The sequence below is a fragment of the Hyla sarda genome, chromosome 3 (assembly GCF_029499605.1).
Source record: "Hyla sarda isolate aHylSar1 chromosome 3, aHylSar1.hap1, whole genome shotgun sequence".
NCBI classification, from domain to species: domain Eukaryota; kingdom Metazoa; phylum Chordata; class Amphibia; order Anura; family Hylidae; genus Hyla; species Hyla sarda.
This window is the reverse complement of record NC_079191.1, coordinates 166523372-166542005: the sequence shown is the minus strand read 5'-3', so window position 1 is coordinate 166542005 and position 18634 is coordinate 166523372. Positions and strand designations below refer to the sequence as shown.

At 43.8% G+C, this 18634-nt stretch overlaps 1 protein-coding gene across 2 annotated transcripts in view; it reads left to right on the top strand.

Moving 5' to 3' along the window:
* The first annotated feature begins 1981 nt into the window (after positions 1-1981).
* Positions 1982-18634, top strand: part of IL1RAP (interleukin 1 receptor accessory protein) — a 263454-nt gene continuing 246801 nt past the window's right edge. Inside the window, exon 1 of one of the 2 annotated variants that reach the window (XM_056565430.1) lies at positions 1982-2172. The gene's annotated coding sequence lies outside the window, so the exon portion shown is untranslated. The remainder of the gene's footprint in view (positions 2173-18634) is intronic. The other variant, XM_056565429.1, reaches the window with a different exon arrangement.

Below are 18634 nucleotides of genomic sequence, written 5' to 3'. Positions count from 1 at the left end.
CACCTCATCTATAAGAACATTACAGAGCGCAATCACCTCATCTATAAGAACATTACAGAGCGCAATCACCTCTGCTATAAGAACATTACAGAGCGCAATCACCTCTGCTACAAGAACATTACAGAGCGCAATCACCTCTGCTACAAGAACATTACAGAGCGCAATCACCTCTGCTATAAAAACATTACAGAGCGCAATCACCTCTGCTATAAGAACATTACAGAGCGCAATCACCTCATCTATAAGAACATTACAGAGCGCAATCACCTCATCTATAAGAACATTACAGAGCGCAATCACCTCATCTATAAGAACATAACAGAGCGCAATCACCTCATCTATAAGAACATAACAGAGCGCAATCACCTCTGCTATAAGAACATAACAGAGCGCAATCACCTCTGCTATAAGAACATTACAGAGCGCAATCACCTCTGCTATAAGAACATAACATAGCGCAATCACCTCTGCTATAAGAACATTACAGAGCGCAATCACCTCTGCTATAAGAACATAACAGAGCGCAATCACCTCTGCTATAAGAACATTACAGAGCGCAATCACCTCTGCTATAAGAACATTACAGAGCGCAATCACCTCTGCTATAAGAACATTACAGAGCGCAATCACCTCTACTACAAGAACATTACAGAGCGCAATCACCTCTGCTATAAGAACATAACATAGCGCAATCACCTCTGCTATAAGAACATTACAGAGCGCAATCACCTCTGCTATAAGAACATAACAGAGCGCAATCACCTCTGCTATAAGAACATTACAGAGCGCACTCACCTCTGCTATAAGAACATAACAGAGCGCAATCACCTCTGCTATAAGAACATTACAGAGCGCAATCACCTCTGCTACAAGAACATTACAGAGCGCAATCACCTCTGCTACAAGAACATAACAGAGCGCAATCACCTCTGCTATAAGAACATTACAGAGCGCAATCACCTCTGCTATAAGAACATTACAGAGCGCAATCACCTCTGCTATAAGAACATTACAGAGCGCAATCACCTCTGCTACAAGAACATAACAGAGCGCAATCACCTCTGCTATAAGAACATAACAGAGCGCAATCACCTCTGCTATAAGAACATTACAGAGCGCAATCACCTCTGCTATAAGAACATTACAGAGCGCAATCACCTCTGCTATAAGAACATAACATAGCGCAATCACCTCTGCTATAAGAACATAACAGAGCGCAATCACCTCTGCTATAAGAACATTACAGAGCGCAATCACCTCTGCTATAAGAACATTACAGAGCGCAATCACCTCTGCTATAAGAACATTACAGAGCGCAATCACCTCTGCTATAAGAACATTACAGAGCGCAATCACCTCTGCTATAAGAACATAACATAGCGCAATCACCTCTGCTATAAGAACATAACAGAGCGCAATCACCTCTGCTATAAGAACATTACAGAGCGCAATCACCTCTGCTACAAGAACATAACAGAGCGCAATCACCACTGCTATAAGAACATAACAGAGCGCAATCTTTTGTGTTACATTAAAGTTGCGGAGCTCAATCATCTCTGCTATATGAACATAGTAGAGCGCAATCGCCTCTGCTACATTAACAGCAGAAAGCACTCACCTCCGCTACATTAACACAGCAGAGAACACTTACCTCTGCTACATTAATGAAGCAGAGTGCACTCAGTTCTGCTACAATAACATAGCAGAGTGCAGCCAGCCAGTATACACTGTCTGTCAGTGTCCTCCTCTTCTGTACCTGTGCTGAACTGACAGAAGTCCTGACTGCCTTCTCCTCCCACTTCTCTAAAGTTTTCTGTGAGGTAGAAGATCAGCTGGGCCGTGGCACAACAAATAAGAGAAAGAGGGTGTGTCACAGCCCAGCGAATCAGCAATCAGCTGCTACATCAGCTGTATATCTCACAGTGTTCTACAATCTCGCAGAAAATGTTACAACACCAGACTGAACCAATCCTAGACACGGGGGAGGTGCTGCAGGAGTGGGCACAGAAGAGGCAAGCAGGAGAGAGAAAAGTGTCATGGAAAGTGCCTGGGTGACACGCGGTGGGGCTGCGGCTGAGGTACCAGGCGGCGGCACTGACAGGCAGAGCACAGCTGGACAGGGCAGGACGGCTTCTTGGTGAATACAGGCTGGGTCCTGAGCAGCTGGCACAGGTAAGACTGTATACATGTATATAATGTGCTGTGGAGGAGAGCGGCTGCCAGCCTGAAGTGGACTTGTAGTGGGCATCACTGCTGGCATAGGTTTGGTAAAGGGGTCACAATAAAGTGCCCTGTGTATGGTCAGGCTTCTGCTGCCAGCTCCTACCAGGAAGGGAGAATGGGAAATAGATGAGAGGCTTCTGCAGAGCCCCTGGGCAGCAGTGTGTATGGTGGTGCCCATCTATGTACCCAGGGCACTGATGAGTTACTCTGTAAGATAAGGTATGTTGTATGGGAATCAGTCAGTGCCATGGAGAGATCGCTATAGGAGCTGGCTCTGTCCTGAATACTTCTCTGCATGACTAAGGCACATGAAGGAAGCAGGCTGACCCGGGCACCCTGGCACCACTGCTGGATCACCAGCTCCTCTCCCCTGATGCCATCTCTTCATGTTGTCTATTACAGATGATGGGCTGTGTTGGGAACTGTCAGACATTGAAGTTTTCTGCTCTCCATCAGTGAGGAATAATATTTACCTCCATGTATCATAACACCACAATCTGATGTGACAAGTGACAAGACTGTTCTGGGGGATTGTGCTGGGTATATGCCAGTCAGCAGGCACAGGCCGCAAGTATTGCAGAGACAATTCTGATTGTGCCAGAATGCCATAACAATGTATGGAGACTTACCTGAATGCTCTCACTCCTACCATCCACCATTCTCCTCTTTGCTCATTACTCATTAGTATTACTGGCTGGTAGTAACCTTGCCCTGCACCTGCCAGTCATAATGCCTTCCTAACTGGCATGCAATCTTTTTGGTTTGTTGTATTTTTTGGGCTCACTTTTTGTTATAAAGATGCTGTTAACGTGATGCTGATCTCTTGGACCACAGCTTCACAGTATTTCTTCCATTCAGCCATATCAAAAAGAATAATGAAGTATGGCCTGCTGCTGGCGTGTGCCCCTGCCACTTCTGAGTGTCCGACCTCTATATGTTTATATATGTGTATATTATATATCTATCCTGTATGCCATTGACTTCTTCCTTTGATTTATTGTTGTTTGTCAGCCACTTTAGTGTGCATGAGCCTCTGTGCTGTAAATGAAATATCTGCATCCTCACAAGATGTCAATTGCTTACAGAAAAAATAAAGGCCAAGAGGCCCAAGTCTTTAGGCCCCAGTACTTAACATGGCCAGAGCCCCCTAGTCACAGTGAGGCACTCTTAAAGGGAACATTTCAAAATGTTATGCAGTCATATGGCATAACTGGACAGTATATACTTTGGAGCCATACTATCGAACCACCATATTGTATTGGTCCCCCTTGTAAACAGTCCTGATCCAGTAAGACATAGGCTACAAAAGACCTCATAAGGTGTCCTGTAATATCTGAACTTAACAGCAGATCCTTTAAGTGGGCACTCTCATTAAAACTAATTTTTGCTATTGCAATCCTTATGGTAAATAAAAAAGATTTCTAATATACTTTGGTTAAAAAAATAAAGTTTTCTATGTTTTTTATTGTGCTTAAAAAAGCTCAAGAGCACATTTTCCCCATCTTATACACAGACTTAGGACTGAAGCCCAAACACAGGAAGTGCAGCCTGGAGTGCTGAGGGGGGGGGGTGTCCAACCAACAGCATATGGCAGTTAAGTGTGAGAGGAGCTATGATTGGATGAGGCTGGACCCCCCCCCCCCCCCCCCCCCCAGTACTCCAGGCTGCACTTTCTGTGTCCAGGTGCTAAGTCTGTGTATAAGATGGGGGAAAATGGGCTCTTGAGCTTTTTTAAGCACAAAATAAAACATAGAAAACTTCCTTTTTTTTTTTTTAAACAAAGTATATTAGAAATATTTTTTATTTACCATAAGGAGTGCAATAGCAAAAATTAATTTTAATCAGAGTTACCCTTTAAGTCTTGTAAGTTGGGGGTCACTTTATAGATTTGACTTGTTTTTCTAGCACATCCCACAGATGCACCATTGGATAGAGATCTGGGGTATTTGAAGGCCAAATCAACACTGTTGCCTCTTTGCCATGTTCTATAAACTGGAGTAATTGGTTTGCAACGATGTTTAGGTAGATGATACATGTCAAAGTATAAGCCAGAGCATCCTGCTGCCTCCGCTGCTTTCTTCTTATAGTGCCTTCTGTATACTGCTCTCTTCAGTTAAGCGCCATGCATGCACCTAGCTGTCTACATGATGAAAAGACACCACGATTGATCAGACCAGGCCATCTTCTTCCATTATTCTGTATTTCAGCCCAAGGCTCATGTACCCACTGTAAATGCTTTCAGCAGCGGACAATAATGAGAATAAGGCCTGCAGCTACAGAGCCCATATGCAGCAATCTGCAGTGCACAGTGTTCTTTCTAGTAATGTCAACATTCACTTTTTCACCCATTTGTGCTGCTGTACATCTTCTGTCACATCAGACTAGACAAGCTAGCCTACTCTACCTATGACGATCAGTGAGCCTTGGATGACCTTGTCCCTGGTTCACAGTTGTACTTTTGGTAGGTAATAAACACTGCACATTGGGAACTCCATCTACCGTATTTTTCGCCCCATAGGACGCACCGGCATATAAGACGCACCCAGTTTTAAAGGTGCAAAATCTAGAAGAAAAAGATTCTGAACCCAACAGTGATCATCAACCTGCGGACCACCAGATGTTGCAAAACTACAACTCCCAGCATGCCCGGACAGCCGTTGGCTGTCCGGGCATGCTGGGAGATGTAGTTTTGCTACATCTGGAGGTCCGCAGGTTGAAGACCACTGGTATAGGAGGTAATACTCACGTGTCCCCACCGCTCCGGACCCGTCACCGCTGCCCTGGATGTCGCTCCATCGCTGTCGCCGCGTCCCCGTGGTGTCTCCGACGCTCTGGACATCTTCTTCCCGGGGATCCACGCTCTCCGTCGCCGTCATCACGTCGCCGTCATCACGTCGCCACGCGCGCTACTCCTATTGGATGACGGGACAGCGCGCGCGCCGACGTGATGACATCGAAGGAGAGCGCCGGCAATGCAGGGGATCCCGGCACGGAGCAGACACCAAGGAGGCAGGTAAGGTCCCTCCCGGTGTCCTGTAAGCTGTTCGGGACGCCGTGGCGATCCCGAACAGACGCTTCAGACGCGGCGGTCAGCTTTGATCGCCGCGTCTGAAGGGTTAATGCAGGGCATCACCGCGATCGGTGATGTCCTGTATTAGCCGCGGGTCCCAGCCGTTGATGGCCACAGGGACCGCCGCGATAGGTGTGTATTCTCCGTATAAGACGCACCAACTTTTCCCCCCCAGTTTTGGGGAAGAAAAACTGCGTGTTATACGGCGAAAAATACGATACATATTTTATCTTCTGACCCAGTTGTCTAGCTATACCAATTTTGATCTTGTTAAAGTTGCTCGGATCCTACAAGACCTGACTATTCACTTGCTGTTTAATATATCCCACCCCTTGACAGAGACCACTGCCTATGGTTTTAATGTTGTATCTGACTGGTGTACATGGATGTGCAAAGGTTTCTGTACAAGTTTGAAATTAATATTTTTACCGTAGGCACTTCTGCATAATACACACAAATTTCATCTTTACAGATAAAATCTATCAAAGCAGAATTAATATTTTAGTCCCAGATGTGAGTGATGACTATTGAATTGTTAGCATGGTTGGTTTGTCACAGCTTCAGTTACTATCTCCATAACAGATGGTGGGTGCTGTCGTATAGTGTTAGTACTGATATTTTATCACAGGGATAGTGCATGCATCTGTGGGTTCAGGGTATCAACTTTACTATATCTTAATGTAACTAGAAGGACCCTGCAAATCAAACATGACATTGGATTGCAGGCCTCACTGCCGATGAAGTACATGAACCTTATGAATTGATCAAGGTCACTTTCTGCATTTAAGGATGGTTTACGAATGGGAAAGGTGTCCACATATGAATTGTCATACCTAATCTGACCTAATTGCTTAGCTGAAATAAGAATTCTTATTGCATTATTGTAGTGTTAATAGAAGAATCACCTGACTCATAGTGCTGGGAAATACATCCACCCTTTCCTGATAATTTTTGCATATATATATGAACTGCAGATTATAGTCATAGTAGTCATAAGTGACATAAAGAAACATATAAAACTTGCAAATATTTTTCTGCTTCTTGATATGCATTTTGCACATGCCTGTTGAACCTTACCATCACTGGGTATTGGATCCTTTCATGAGAGTGAGGTAGTCATGGCAAAGTTTCTTATGTCATCAATATCTTATGATCAATTGGAAAAAACTCATTTAATTAGATCTGGACAAGTTGTGACTTTTAATGGAAGACAATTAGTTATGTTTGTCATAAAGCTAACGCAGCATTTCACAGTGCAGACATCATGTCAACAGCCAAAGATGGTGGCACTACTATGATGTGGGGAATCTGTACTGCCACAGGACCTAGACAACTTGTTATTGTTTAATGATCCAGGAATTTTACACTGTACCAAGATGTCTGCCTATAAGCCTGAAAGTACCCTAGAGGTACAATAAAGCTGCCAATAAATCACCCACTCTGTAATCATAAAGACATAACTCAGTTAATTGTGCCCCAATCTATACAAATAAGCTGGCTGGTGGGCAATAGATAATAGTAAATCAACCTTTTGTGTGTGTTCTACTGACAGTAAGAAATATATATTTTTTTACTTTATGTTAATTGTAAAATCACCACCAACAGTTAAGAGGACGCTGGGTTAACCTTGTGGCCCAGATTTATCCAAGAATGTCTATAGTAGAGCTATTTCCCACGTTTATTTGGGTGGTGGGTTTGACTAGCATGCATCTTATTTATCAAGAAGGTGCAGCAGGATGATGAATTTTGCGCAGCTCTGCTGTGGTGGGAAAAGCTCTACCACATACACTTTTTCTAGATACTTGTGAGGGAGGGAAGTAGACACTTTCCCGGGTCCTGCATTTGGCAGGTTAGGTGTTTTTATTTAATTACACAGAGCTGCTGGGACATTTTTACTTGCATTTTAGATGCTACAATAAAATTTGATTGCAGTGTCTAAGGGGTTAAAGCCGGGCATCACCGTGATCGGTGATGTCTGGCATTAGAGATGGGTCCTGCTGGCAGATAGCACCAGGACCACCCATCTATGACCCGCGCTCAGCTCCTGAGTGCTTGTCATAGAAGGGGAGTGGGACACTGTCGTCTACAAGAGGTTAAAGGTTGAATTGTGGAAGGTAGAAGTGATTCTCACACCTACTGGTAGGTGGTGTAGCTTTGCGCCTAAAAAAGTACCTTTGCGCACAAAATAGCGTTTTTCGACAAAAGTCGTAAATTATAAATATGTGACCACTGCATGGTCAAAAAGAAAAAGTTCTAAGGGTAGGCATAAAGAGTAAAACTGTCTATATCAAAAGGCGCAGAAAAGTCTCAAAATATGCTGCTTGCGCCTGAACTGTGCCAAAACATAGACAAAAAAAATGCTCTAAAAGCAATGAGAAATCTCCCCCTATGTGTTTTAACTGAAAAATAGTTTGGCCCCCAAAGAAGTGCTTATCTACATTTGCTCAAAGAATTAATGAAGTTCAAAAGGCCCAAGTCACAATGAGGCATTCTTAAAGCAGTACTGTAGTGCAGGAACCCTAATTCCCTATCCAAAGGAAGGATAGGAGATAAATGTCTGATTACAGGGGGGGGGGGGGGGGGGGGGGGCTGCTCTCCCCAGGATGGGAGCGTGTCGACCTCTGCACGAAGTGACGGCCAACACGCCGCCTCCATGTATCTCTATGGGAAAGCTGAAGATACAGCAGTGGGTATGTCAGGCTCTACCATAGAGATACATGGAGGGAGAGTGTTGGCCACCGCTTTGTGCTGGAGTAGACACGCTCAGTTCCTGGGGAGAGCAGGGGCGCTGTGCAGAAGATTGAGGGGGTCCCAGCGGTTGCACCACAGTACTCCTTTGAAGGGAACATTTAAAAATAGAATGCAGTCATATAGCATAAATGTACAGTATATACTTATGAGGCATAATATCAAATCACCATTGTATTAGTCCTCCTTTTGGTGGCACAATATCATATCAGACATTAAGACTGCTTGTAGCTCTGCCCCTCATCTCTGATGTGCACTTCTGTTGGCAACATGATTGGCCAGGACTCCAATCACGTATATGAGTTTACTGTTTAGGTTGACATGGGATTATATTATGTGATTACAATCACTGTGTATTCACTTCCTGTGACCACGTGCATATCTTGTTTTGGACACCATTTTCAAATGATATGTAAGGGTGCACCCTGAAAATTAGAGATAAAGTCTACAGAGCAGGAAATCTGCAGGGAAATGCTATATGAAAGTTATATAAAGGCCCGAAAAAGTGTTGCTTCTTATGTACACACACACACACACCCAACACACAGCACACACAGCACACAACACACACAGCACACAACACACACAGCACACAACACACACAGCACACAACACACACAGCACACAACACACACAGCATACACAGCACACAACACACACAGCACACAACACACGCAGCACACACAGCACACAACACATGCAGCACACACAGCACAACACACAGCACACACTGCACACACAGCACAACACACACAGCACACAACACACACAGCACACAACACATGCAGCACACACAGCACAACACACAGCACACACACTGCACACACAGCACAACACACAGCACACAACACACAGCACACAACACACACAGCATACACAGCACACAACACACACAGCACACCACACACGCAGCACACACAGCACACAACACATGCAGCACACACAGCACAACACACAGCACACACACAGCACAAACAGCACAACACACACAGCACACAACACACACAGCACACAACACACACAGCATACACAGCACACAACACACACAGCACACACAGCACACAACACACACAGCACACACAACACACACAGCACACAACATGCACAGCACACACAGCAGCTTACCTTAAGTTACTTGAAATTACAGGTATACTTTAACACTGTACCAAAATGCTTTTATAATGGATGCTTTACTGCATTACCAAGTGCTGATGTATTAAGTATATTTACACTACAATAGTTTATTCCTTTTTTCTCAATGTCTACTGTTATTGCGAAAGGCTAGTGCAGTGTTAAATATTATTGCGAAAGGCTAGTGCAGTGTTAAATATGCTGTATTTGCATTGTATGTGTATGTTCACACAGTATGTTTTTCAGGATTTTGCTTAGTATTTTTAACCAAAACAAGAAGTAGAACTGACACAAGAAAAAGTTCAAGTCTTTCCATTATAGTTTTTATCTGTGTTGCTTCCACTGCTGGTTTTGGTTAAAAATAATCAAAATCCTGAGCAAAATCCTTAATAAAATACTATGTTTGAACATAGCCCGAAGTTTTGTATATGTCAGCGCTGTTTCTAAAAAGTGTAAAGCCAAACAGTTTTTCATTATATGTCTTCATTAAAAAACATAAAGCACTATGCAGACAATAATAAAACACATGTTGTTTAATCCTCTGCTCGCGTCTATTCTCAACAGGAAGCCAATGGGACACACTGACAGACTAGCATGGCATTATGATTGGCTGTGTGCTGTATAAGGACGCGACTGGAGGATTAAGCAACAGGGCTCATTGTATCATCTATAGACTGCTGTTTCTTTGATGAAACTTAGATTTTAGATTAAGAAAGTAAAGAAGCATGTATTAGATGTATTAGCACAATGGATCTGCCGTAACAGGTCGCTTGAACAATGCAGTATTCTGCATTCTGTCCTGGGGTAATTTCATAACTCACCTGCAGTGAACCGGTTTAGGTAAAGTCATAATGGTCTTGAGATTTAAAACAGAAAGAAAATTGAATAGAATGTTTTTGGCTTTGGAAGCTAATGTTAATCACTAATATTTGTTGTTTTAAAGACCTTGCTGTTGTAATCCTAAATGAAAAATTTGTTCATGTCTGTGTTCAGGTTAAAAAAAATAGGATACAGTGGGGAGAACAAGTATTTTATACACTGCCAATTTTCCAGGTTTTCCACCTTACAAAGCATGTAGAGGTCTGTCATTTTTATCATAGGTATTCTTCAACTGTGAGAGACGGAATCTAAAACAAAAATCCAGAAAATCACATTGTATGATTTTTTTTAAAAATTAGTTAGCATTTTATTGCATGACATAAGTATTTGATTAATCAGAAAAGCATAACATAATATTTGCTACAGAAACCTTTGTTTGCAATTACAGAGGTCAAATATTTGCTGTAGTTCTTGGCCAGGTTTGCACACACTGCAGCAGGGATTTTGGCCCACTCCTCGATACAGACCTTCTTCAGATCCTTCCGTTTTTGGGGTTGTTGCTGGGCAATACAGACTTTCAGCTCTCTCCAAAGATTTTCTATTGGGTTTAGGTCCAGGACCTTGAGATGCTTTTTATGGAGCCACACCTTAATTGTCCTGGCTGTTTGTTTCCGGTCATTGTCATGCTGGAAGACCCAGCCATGACCCATCTTCAATGCTCTTACTGAGGGAAGGAAGTTGTTTGCCAAGATCTTGCGATACATGGCCCCATGCATCCTCCCCTCAATAGGGTGAAGTCGTCCGATCCCCTTTGCAGAAAAGCAGCCCCAAAGAATGATGTTTCCACCTCCATGCTTCACGGTTGGGATGGTGTTTTTGGGGTTATACTCATCCTTCTTCTTCCTCCAAACATGGTAAATGGGGTTTAGAGCAAAAAGCTCTATTTTTGTCTCATCAGACCACATGACCTTCTCCCATTCCTCCTCTGGATCATCCAAATGGTTATTGGCAAACTTCGATGGGCCTGGACATGCGCTGGCTTGAGCAGGGGCACCTTGCTTGCGCTGCAGAATTTATATCCATGACCATTGTTGTGTGTAAGCTCACACAACCTCCTATAGTAAGAGTTCCGAGTTACATTGCTGGTTTACCTATAGGCAGTTGTCACGATTCGGCTTACAGGTTGTGGATCCACTGTGTCAGCGAGGGATTGGCGTGGACCGTGCTGGTGGACCGGTTCTAAGAGGCTACTGGTGTTCACCAGAGCCCGCCGCAAAGCGGGATGGTCTTGCTGCGGCAGTAGCAACCAGGTCGTATCCACTAGCAACGGCTCAACCTCGCTGACTGCTGAGAAGGCGTGGGACAGAAGTACTAGGCAGAGGCAAGGTCAGACGTAGCAGAAGGTCGGGGCAGGCGGCAAGGTTCGTAGTCAAGATGGATAGCAGGAGTTCAGGTAACACAGGCTTTGGACAACACTAAACGCTTTCACTGGCACAAGGCAACAAGATCCGGCAAGGGAGTGCAGGGGAAGTGATGTGATATAGCCAGGGAGCAGGTCGAAGCCAATTAAGCTAATTGGGCCAGGCACCAATCATTGGTGCACTGGCCCTTTAAGTCTCAGAGAGCTGGCGCGCGCGCGCCCTAGAGAGCGGAGCCGCGCGCGCCAGCACATGACAGCAGGGGACCGGGACGGGTAAGTGACTTGGGATGCGATTCGCGAGCGGGCGCGTCCCGCTGTGCGAATCGCATCCCCGACGGCCATGTCAGTGCAGCGCTCCCGGTCAGCGGGACTGACCGGGGCGCTGCAGGGAGAGAGGCGCCGTGAGCGCTCCGGGGAGGAGCGGGGACCCGGAGCGCTCGGCGTAACAGCAGTTTTATGCTATGGAGCGCTCTCCCGTTTTTTTTTATACTCTTCAGGTTATTGACCAGGTCCTGCCGTGTTCTGGGCTGAACCCTCACCTTTCTCATGATCAATGATGCTCCACAAGGTGAGATCTTGCATGGAGCTCCAGACCGAGAGAGATTGACCGTCATTTTGAACTTATTCCATTTTCTAATAACAGTTGTTGCCTTCTCACCAAGATGCTTACTTATTGCCCTGTAGCCCATCCCAGCCTTGTGCAGGTCTACAATTGTATCCCTGATATTCTTACACAGTCCTCAGGTCTTGGCCATTGTGGAGAGGTTGGAGTCTATTTGATTGAGTGTGTGTACAGGTGTCTTTTTATACAGGTAACAAGTTCATACAGGTACAGGTAATGAGTGGAGAACAGGAGGGCTTCTTAATGGAAAATAACAGGTCTGTGAGAGCCAGCATACTTATGTCATGCACTAAAATGCAAATTCTTTTTTTTTAAATCATACAATGAGAGTACTTTTGTTTTAGATTCCGTCTCTCACAGTTGAGGGGTACCTATGTTAAAAAAATTACAGACCTCTACATGTTTTGTAATAATAAAATCTGCAAAATTGGCAGTGTACCAGATACTTGTTCTCCCCACTGTAACTAATACCCAGCTGTCAGTGTTAGGTCCCATTCACATTACACTTTGGAGCTTTGTTTTTCTCTCCTTTTCTCTCCTTTTGCCAAAAACTCCACCACTTTTGTCCACAGGTTGGGTCTACACTGAAATTAATGGGACTAAGCTGTGGTACTAAAAACAACCTGTGGAAAGGAGTGGTGCTGTTTTTGCAAAAAAATTAAGCAGCATTTTTCTAATTCTTGACAATCGCTTTTAAGGAGAACCTATCAGGCCCATGGGTCCTCACATGGGTCAGGGTCCTTGGCCCTGGGACCTGACAGGTCAGGAGAACAGTGTTTCATTGCTGCTCTCCTCAGGTCTCTGCAATGCCACAGAGAGCTGTTAAAGGACAACTGCAGTGCTAATGAAGTAGTGCTCTAATGTCATTAAATAAGAAGTTATGCAACTTACTAATTGTGCTCCATTACCTTTTCTGCACAGTTTAGCTGCTTTGCTGTCACAGGAAGTTGCTGCCTGAGGCTCTAATGTGAGTAGCGTCTACCTGTTATTCCCTATGGGGCTGTCAGCTAGGTCGACGCTACATCACAAACTCCCAGGATCCTTCACTCCCCCTGCAGCTCCTCCAACCTCATACATATTTATTAGGCTGTTATGTGCTCTGCTCTAATTGGCTGAGCGCACAGTAGGGGAGTTTCAGGGCTGTGAGCTGAGCCGTTTGGATGTGAGCAGAAACAGAGCCTGTGTCTACAATCAGCTTCAGCATGGCCGGCTTCCCCCTCCTCCCCCCTCCTCCCTCGGTCTCCGTGGTGACATCTGCCCGGGTGCTAAAGTGTGCTGCTGTCAGTGAACCCTTTATGTGCCTGCCTCTCACAACCATGTTAGCTATTGTACTGTGTGTCCCTTTTCTCACTGGCCTCTTGGAATAAAGTTTACAGCAGTGTGCTGCTGAGAGAAAGCATAGCATTCCTGTGGGTCACTGCTGCTGAGAGGTCCATAAGTCCACATTGTCCCCCTGTCCTCAGTCCCTAAATGTTGCACCATAATCTATACCAGTGTTTCCTAACTAGAGCACCTCCAGCTGTTGCAAAACTACAACTCCCAGCATGCCCTGACAGCCGTTGGCTGTCCAGACATGCTGGAAATTGTAGTTTTGCAACAACTGGAGGCACCCCTGCAACTCCACACTGTACATTATAGCTATGTAAGCTGTTTTCCAGGCAGCCGCAGCCGGCTCTCCTGTTGGACAGGGGAGAACATGTGGTGAGAATGGGAGGGGATAACCACAAGGGAAGGAGCTGTGGGCGTCACTTTATTATAATTTATTATAATTTCCTTGGGGGGAGAGGAGGGGGGGAGAGCAGCAGGTCACAGGAAGCAGACGCAGGGGGTCATGGGAAATGTAGTCTTTATGACATGGCTGCTTACTGCTTTGGGTGGCAATTACCAGAGAACGGCTGAACCGTTTTGGACTAATGAGGTATCTTTGGAAAGGTCTTTTAATGAGCTATCAGATGAGGTAAACTTTTTTATTAAGTACCAGCGCTGCAGATGTCCTTTAAGTAAGTTTAATCACTGCCAGCAATGCCAGTGTTCCAGTCACAGGGAGGAGTATGTGGTGGCTTGCAGCCACGCTTGTTACATCCCCTCCCACCCAGACATTGTGACTAGAGGAAGGAGCAATTGAACATACTTCTTCGTCATCACAGAGCGATGAGGATAACAAAAAAATTCTGTTCTCCTGACTTTCAGCTCCTGGGACTGATATCTGAGGCCCTAAGGACCTGACTGGTCCTCCTTAAAGGGTTACTCCGCTCCCCAGTGTCCGGAACATTGAGTTCCTAACGCTGTGTGTGGGCTTCCGTGTTCACGCGCACCCCCTTGTGACGTCACATCCCGCCCCTCAATGCAAGTCTATTGGAGGGGGCGTGACGGCCATCACGCCCCCTCCCATAGACTTGCATTGAGGGGGCGGGGAGTGATGTCACATGACGGGGTGTGATGTCACGAGGGGGCGGGCTTGAACTTGGAAGCCCGCACACAGTGTTCCGGACGCTGGGTAGCAGAGTAACCCTTTAACCCCTTGAGAAAACAGCACATTTTCATTTTTCCGTTTTTTTTTCTTCTTCCTGCTTTAAAAGCCATAACTTTTTCAAATTTCCACCTACAGAACCATGTAGGGGCGTGTTTTATGCGGGACCAATTGTACTTTGTAATTACAGTACTCATTTTACCTCAAAACATCAAATCTACAGTGAAAAAAAGTTATATGGTTGATGAAATTGAAAACAAAACACAATAGTGCAACTTTGGGGGCTTTCATTTCTATACAGTGCAATTTATGGTAATAAAGACATGTTATGTTTATTCTGTAAGTCAATATGTTTACAGTGATATCCAATACATAGAGATCTTATGATAAAAATAATATGATTCAAAGCCCTTTAGCCCTCACAGGAAATGTACATCCATTTTTTTTTTATATTAAAACTATAAAAACAAAAATGATCTGGTTTTGCCCATAGCAACAAATCACAGCTTAGGTTTCATTTGAACAAAACTTAAGAAAGAAAGCTGAGCTGTAATTGGTTTCAATGAGCAAAACCAGTTTTTGTTTTCACAGTTATTTATTTCCCCTATGGGTCTGCCATGGAAATGTAGCAATAAACATCAGTATTCGTATTTGAAGGTATTCCAATGTATATTATAAATTTAGCCCCAACCATTAGCTCATCGGGAGGGCTAATTTAATTACTGAGCTTCAATAGAATGATTAAACTAAGGCACGAATGAGAAAAAGATCATCAGGTAATAGCTACAAATGTACTGACTGATCCTGACAAAAGAGGATCCTGTAAATCTATTTTAAGATAAGTACTTAAATAAAGGACTGTGAGCCTGATAAAATTGTGTTGAGTACAATTGGTACATTTTAAGTTAATCAAAATGTTCTATTGCCACTAGAAACAGGGAAGGCTTTTCTAGTTTTGTAAGAGTATATGTGCAGGTTTTTTCTAGAAATGTATGCAAATGAAGATCCATTACATACCTCTCTTTTTGCTGCAGCATGTACAGTCCTATTAAGTCATAAAGGACATTTGCTAAAATTTCCGCAACAAATCTGTCGCTTGTAAATTGAGCAGAACACTTCAAGCCTGGCAAAATAGTGAGCGGCAGCCTGGACCAAGTGGAGACCCAGGTGTTGGGAAGTGCTGGAAAGGTTCAGTTCAGGGACTGAACTGTTTGAAGAGTGTGTTTGTGTGACACCTCAGCACCTTGTGGAGTCATCTCTGGGTGACTGGACTGTGTGAGACTTCAGCTCTGTGAGGAACCATAGCTGGGTTGCTTTCAGTTGTGTGGAACTTTAGGCCTGAACAGGAGAGTGAGAGACCAGCAAAAAGCTCAAGGTTTGATGCCCTGTGGAATCTACAGTGAAATGTGCGCCCAGGTCCTAAGGAACTAAAGAAGAAGATGGCTAAAGAAGAAGAAAATAAAGTTATCTGTCAACTGTTATGTCCTGTAAACTTTCTTGAACGGGAGCCCACTAACTATCCCTTTAACCCCTTAAGGACTCAGCCCATTTTGGCCTTAAGGACTCAGACAATTTAATTTTTACGTTTTCATTTTTTCCTCCTCGCCTTCTAAAAATCATAACTCTTTTATATTTTCATCCACAGACTAGTATGAGGGCTTGTTTTTTGCGCGACCAGTTGTCCTTTGTAATGACATCACTCATTATATCATAAAATGTATGACGCAACCAAAAAACACTATTTTTGTGGGGAAATTAAAACGAAAAACGCAATTTTGCTAATTTTGGAAGGTTTTGTTTTCACGCCGTACAATTTCTGGTAAAAATGACATGTGTTCTTTATTCTGAGGGTCAATACGATTAAAATGATACCCATTATTATATACTTTTATATTATTGTTGCGCTTAAAAAAAATCACAAACTTTTTAACCAAATTAGTACGTTTATAATCCCTTTATTTTGATGACCTATAACTTTTTTATTTTTCCGTATAAGCGGCGGTATGGGGGCTCATTTTTTGCGCCATGATCTGTACTTTTTTTTGATACCACATTTGTATATAAAAAACTTTTAATACATTTTTTATAATTTTTTTTTTAATAAAATGTATTAAAAAAGTAGGAATTTTGGACTTTTTAAATTTTTTTTCGTTCACGCCGTTCACCGTACGGGATCATTAACATTTTATTTTAATAGTTCGGACATTTACGCACGCGGCGATACCAAATATGTCTATAAAAAATGTTTTTTACGCTTTTTGGGGGTAAAATAGGAAAAAACGGACGTTTTACTTTTTTATTGGGGGAGGGGATTTTTCACTTTTTTTTTACTTTTACTTTTACATTTTTTTACATTTTTTTTTACACTTGAATAGTCCCCATAGGGGACTATTCATAGCAATACCATGATTGCTAATACTGATCTGTTCTATGTATAGGACATAGAACAGATCAGTGTTATCGGTCATCTCCTGCTCTGGTCTGCTCGATCACAGACCAGAGCAGGAGACGCCGGGAGCCGCACGGAGGAAGGAGAGGGGACCTCCGTGCGGCGTTAAGAATGATCGGATCCCCGCAGCAGCGCTGCGGGCGATCCGATCGTTCATTTTAATCGCGAACTGCCGCAGATGCCGGGATCTGTATTGATCCCGGCACCTGAGGGGTTAATGGCGGACGCCCGCGAGATCGCGGGCGTCGGCCATTGCCGGCGGGTCCCTGGCTGCGATCAGCAGCCGGGATCAGCCGCGCATGACACGGGCATCGCTCCGATGCCCGCGGTTATGCTTAGGACGTAAATGTACGTCCTGGTGCGTTAAGTACCACCTCACCAGGACGTACATTTACGTCCTGCGTCCTTAAGGGGTTAAAGGAAACCAAGCATAAGATTTTACCAATTGTACAAATTCCCCCACTTAAAAAGATGAGAGAGGCCTGCAATTTTCATCATAGGTATACCTCAACATTGTCTGATTTTTAAAGAATTTATTTGCAAATTATGGTGGAAAATAAGTAGTTGGTCAATAACAAAAGTTAATCTAAATACTTTGTTATATACCCTTTGTTGGCATTGACAAAGGTCAAATGTTTTCTGTGAGTCTTCACAAGGTTTCCACACACTGTTGCTGGTATTTTGGCCCATTCCTCCATGCAGATCTCCTCTAGAGCAGTGATGTTTTGGGGCTGTCTCTGAGCAACACAGACTTTCATCTTCAATGCCCTTGCTGATGGAAGGAGGTTTTCACTCAAAATTTCATGATACATGGCTCTATTCATTCTTTCCTTTAAACTGATCAGTTGTCCTGGTCCCTTAGCATTCTTTCTCCTCCAAAAACGACGAGTTCAGTTTTTACCAAAAAGTTCTACTTTGGTTTCATCTGACCATATGACATTCTCCCAATACTCTTCTGGATCATCCAAATGCTCTCTAGCAAACTTCAGATAGACCTGGACATGTACTGGCTTAAGCAGGGAGACACGTCTGGCACTGCATGATTTTAGTCCCTGGCGGCGTAGTGTGTTACTGATGGTAGCCTTTGATACTTTGGTACCAGCTCTCTGCAGGTCATTCACTAGGTCCCCCCGTGTTGTTCTTGTTGCTCACCGTTCTTGTGATCATGTTGACACCACAGGTTGAGATCTTGTGTGGAGCCCCAAATCGAGGGAGATTATCAGGGGTCTTCTTATAATTGCTCCCACAGTTGATTTATTCACATCAAGCTGCTTGCCTAATGCAGATTCAGTCTTCCCGGCCTGGTGCAGGTCTACAATTTTGTTTCTGGTGTCCTTTGACAGCTCTTTGGTCTTGGCCATAGTGGAGTTTGGAGTGTGACTGTTTAAGGTTGTGGACAGGTGTCTTTTATACTGATAAGTTGAAACAGGTGCCATTAATACAGGTAACGAGTGGAGGACAGAGGAGACTCTTAAAGAAGAAGTTACAAGCCTGTCAGAGCCAGAAATCTTGCTTGTTTGTAGATGACCAAATACTTATTTTGCACCACAATTTGTTAAAAAATTCTTTAAAAATCAGACTGTGATTTTATGGATTTTTTTTCTCATGATGTCTCTCATAGTTGAGGTATACCTATGCTGAAAATTACAGGCCTCACATCTTTTTAAGGGGGAGAATTTGCA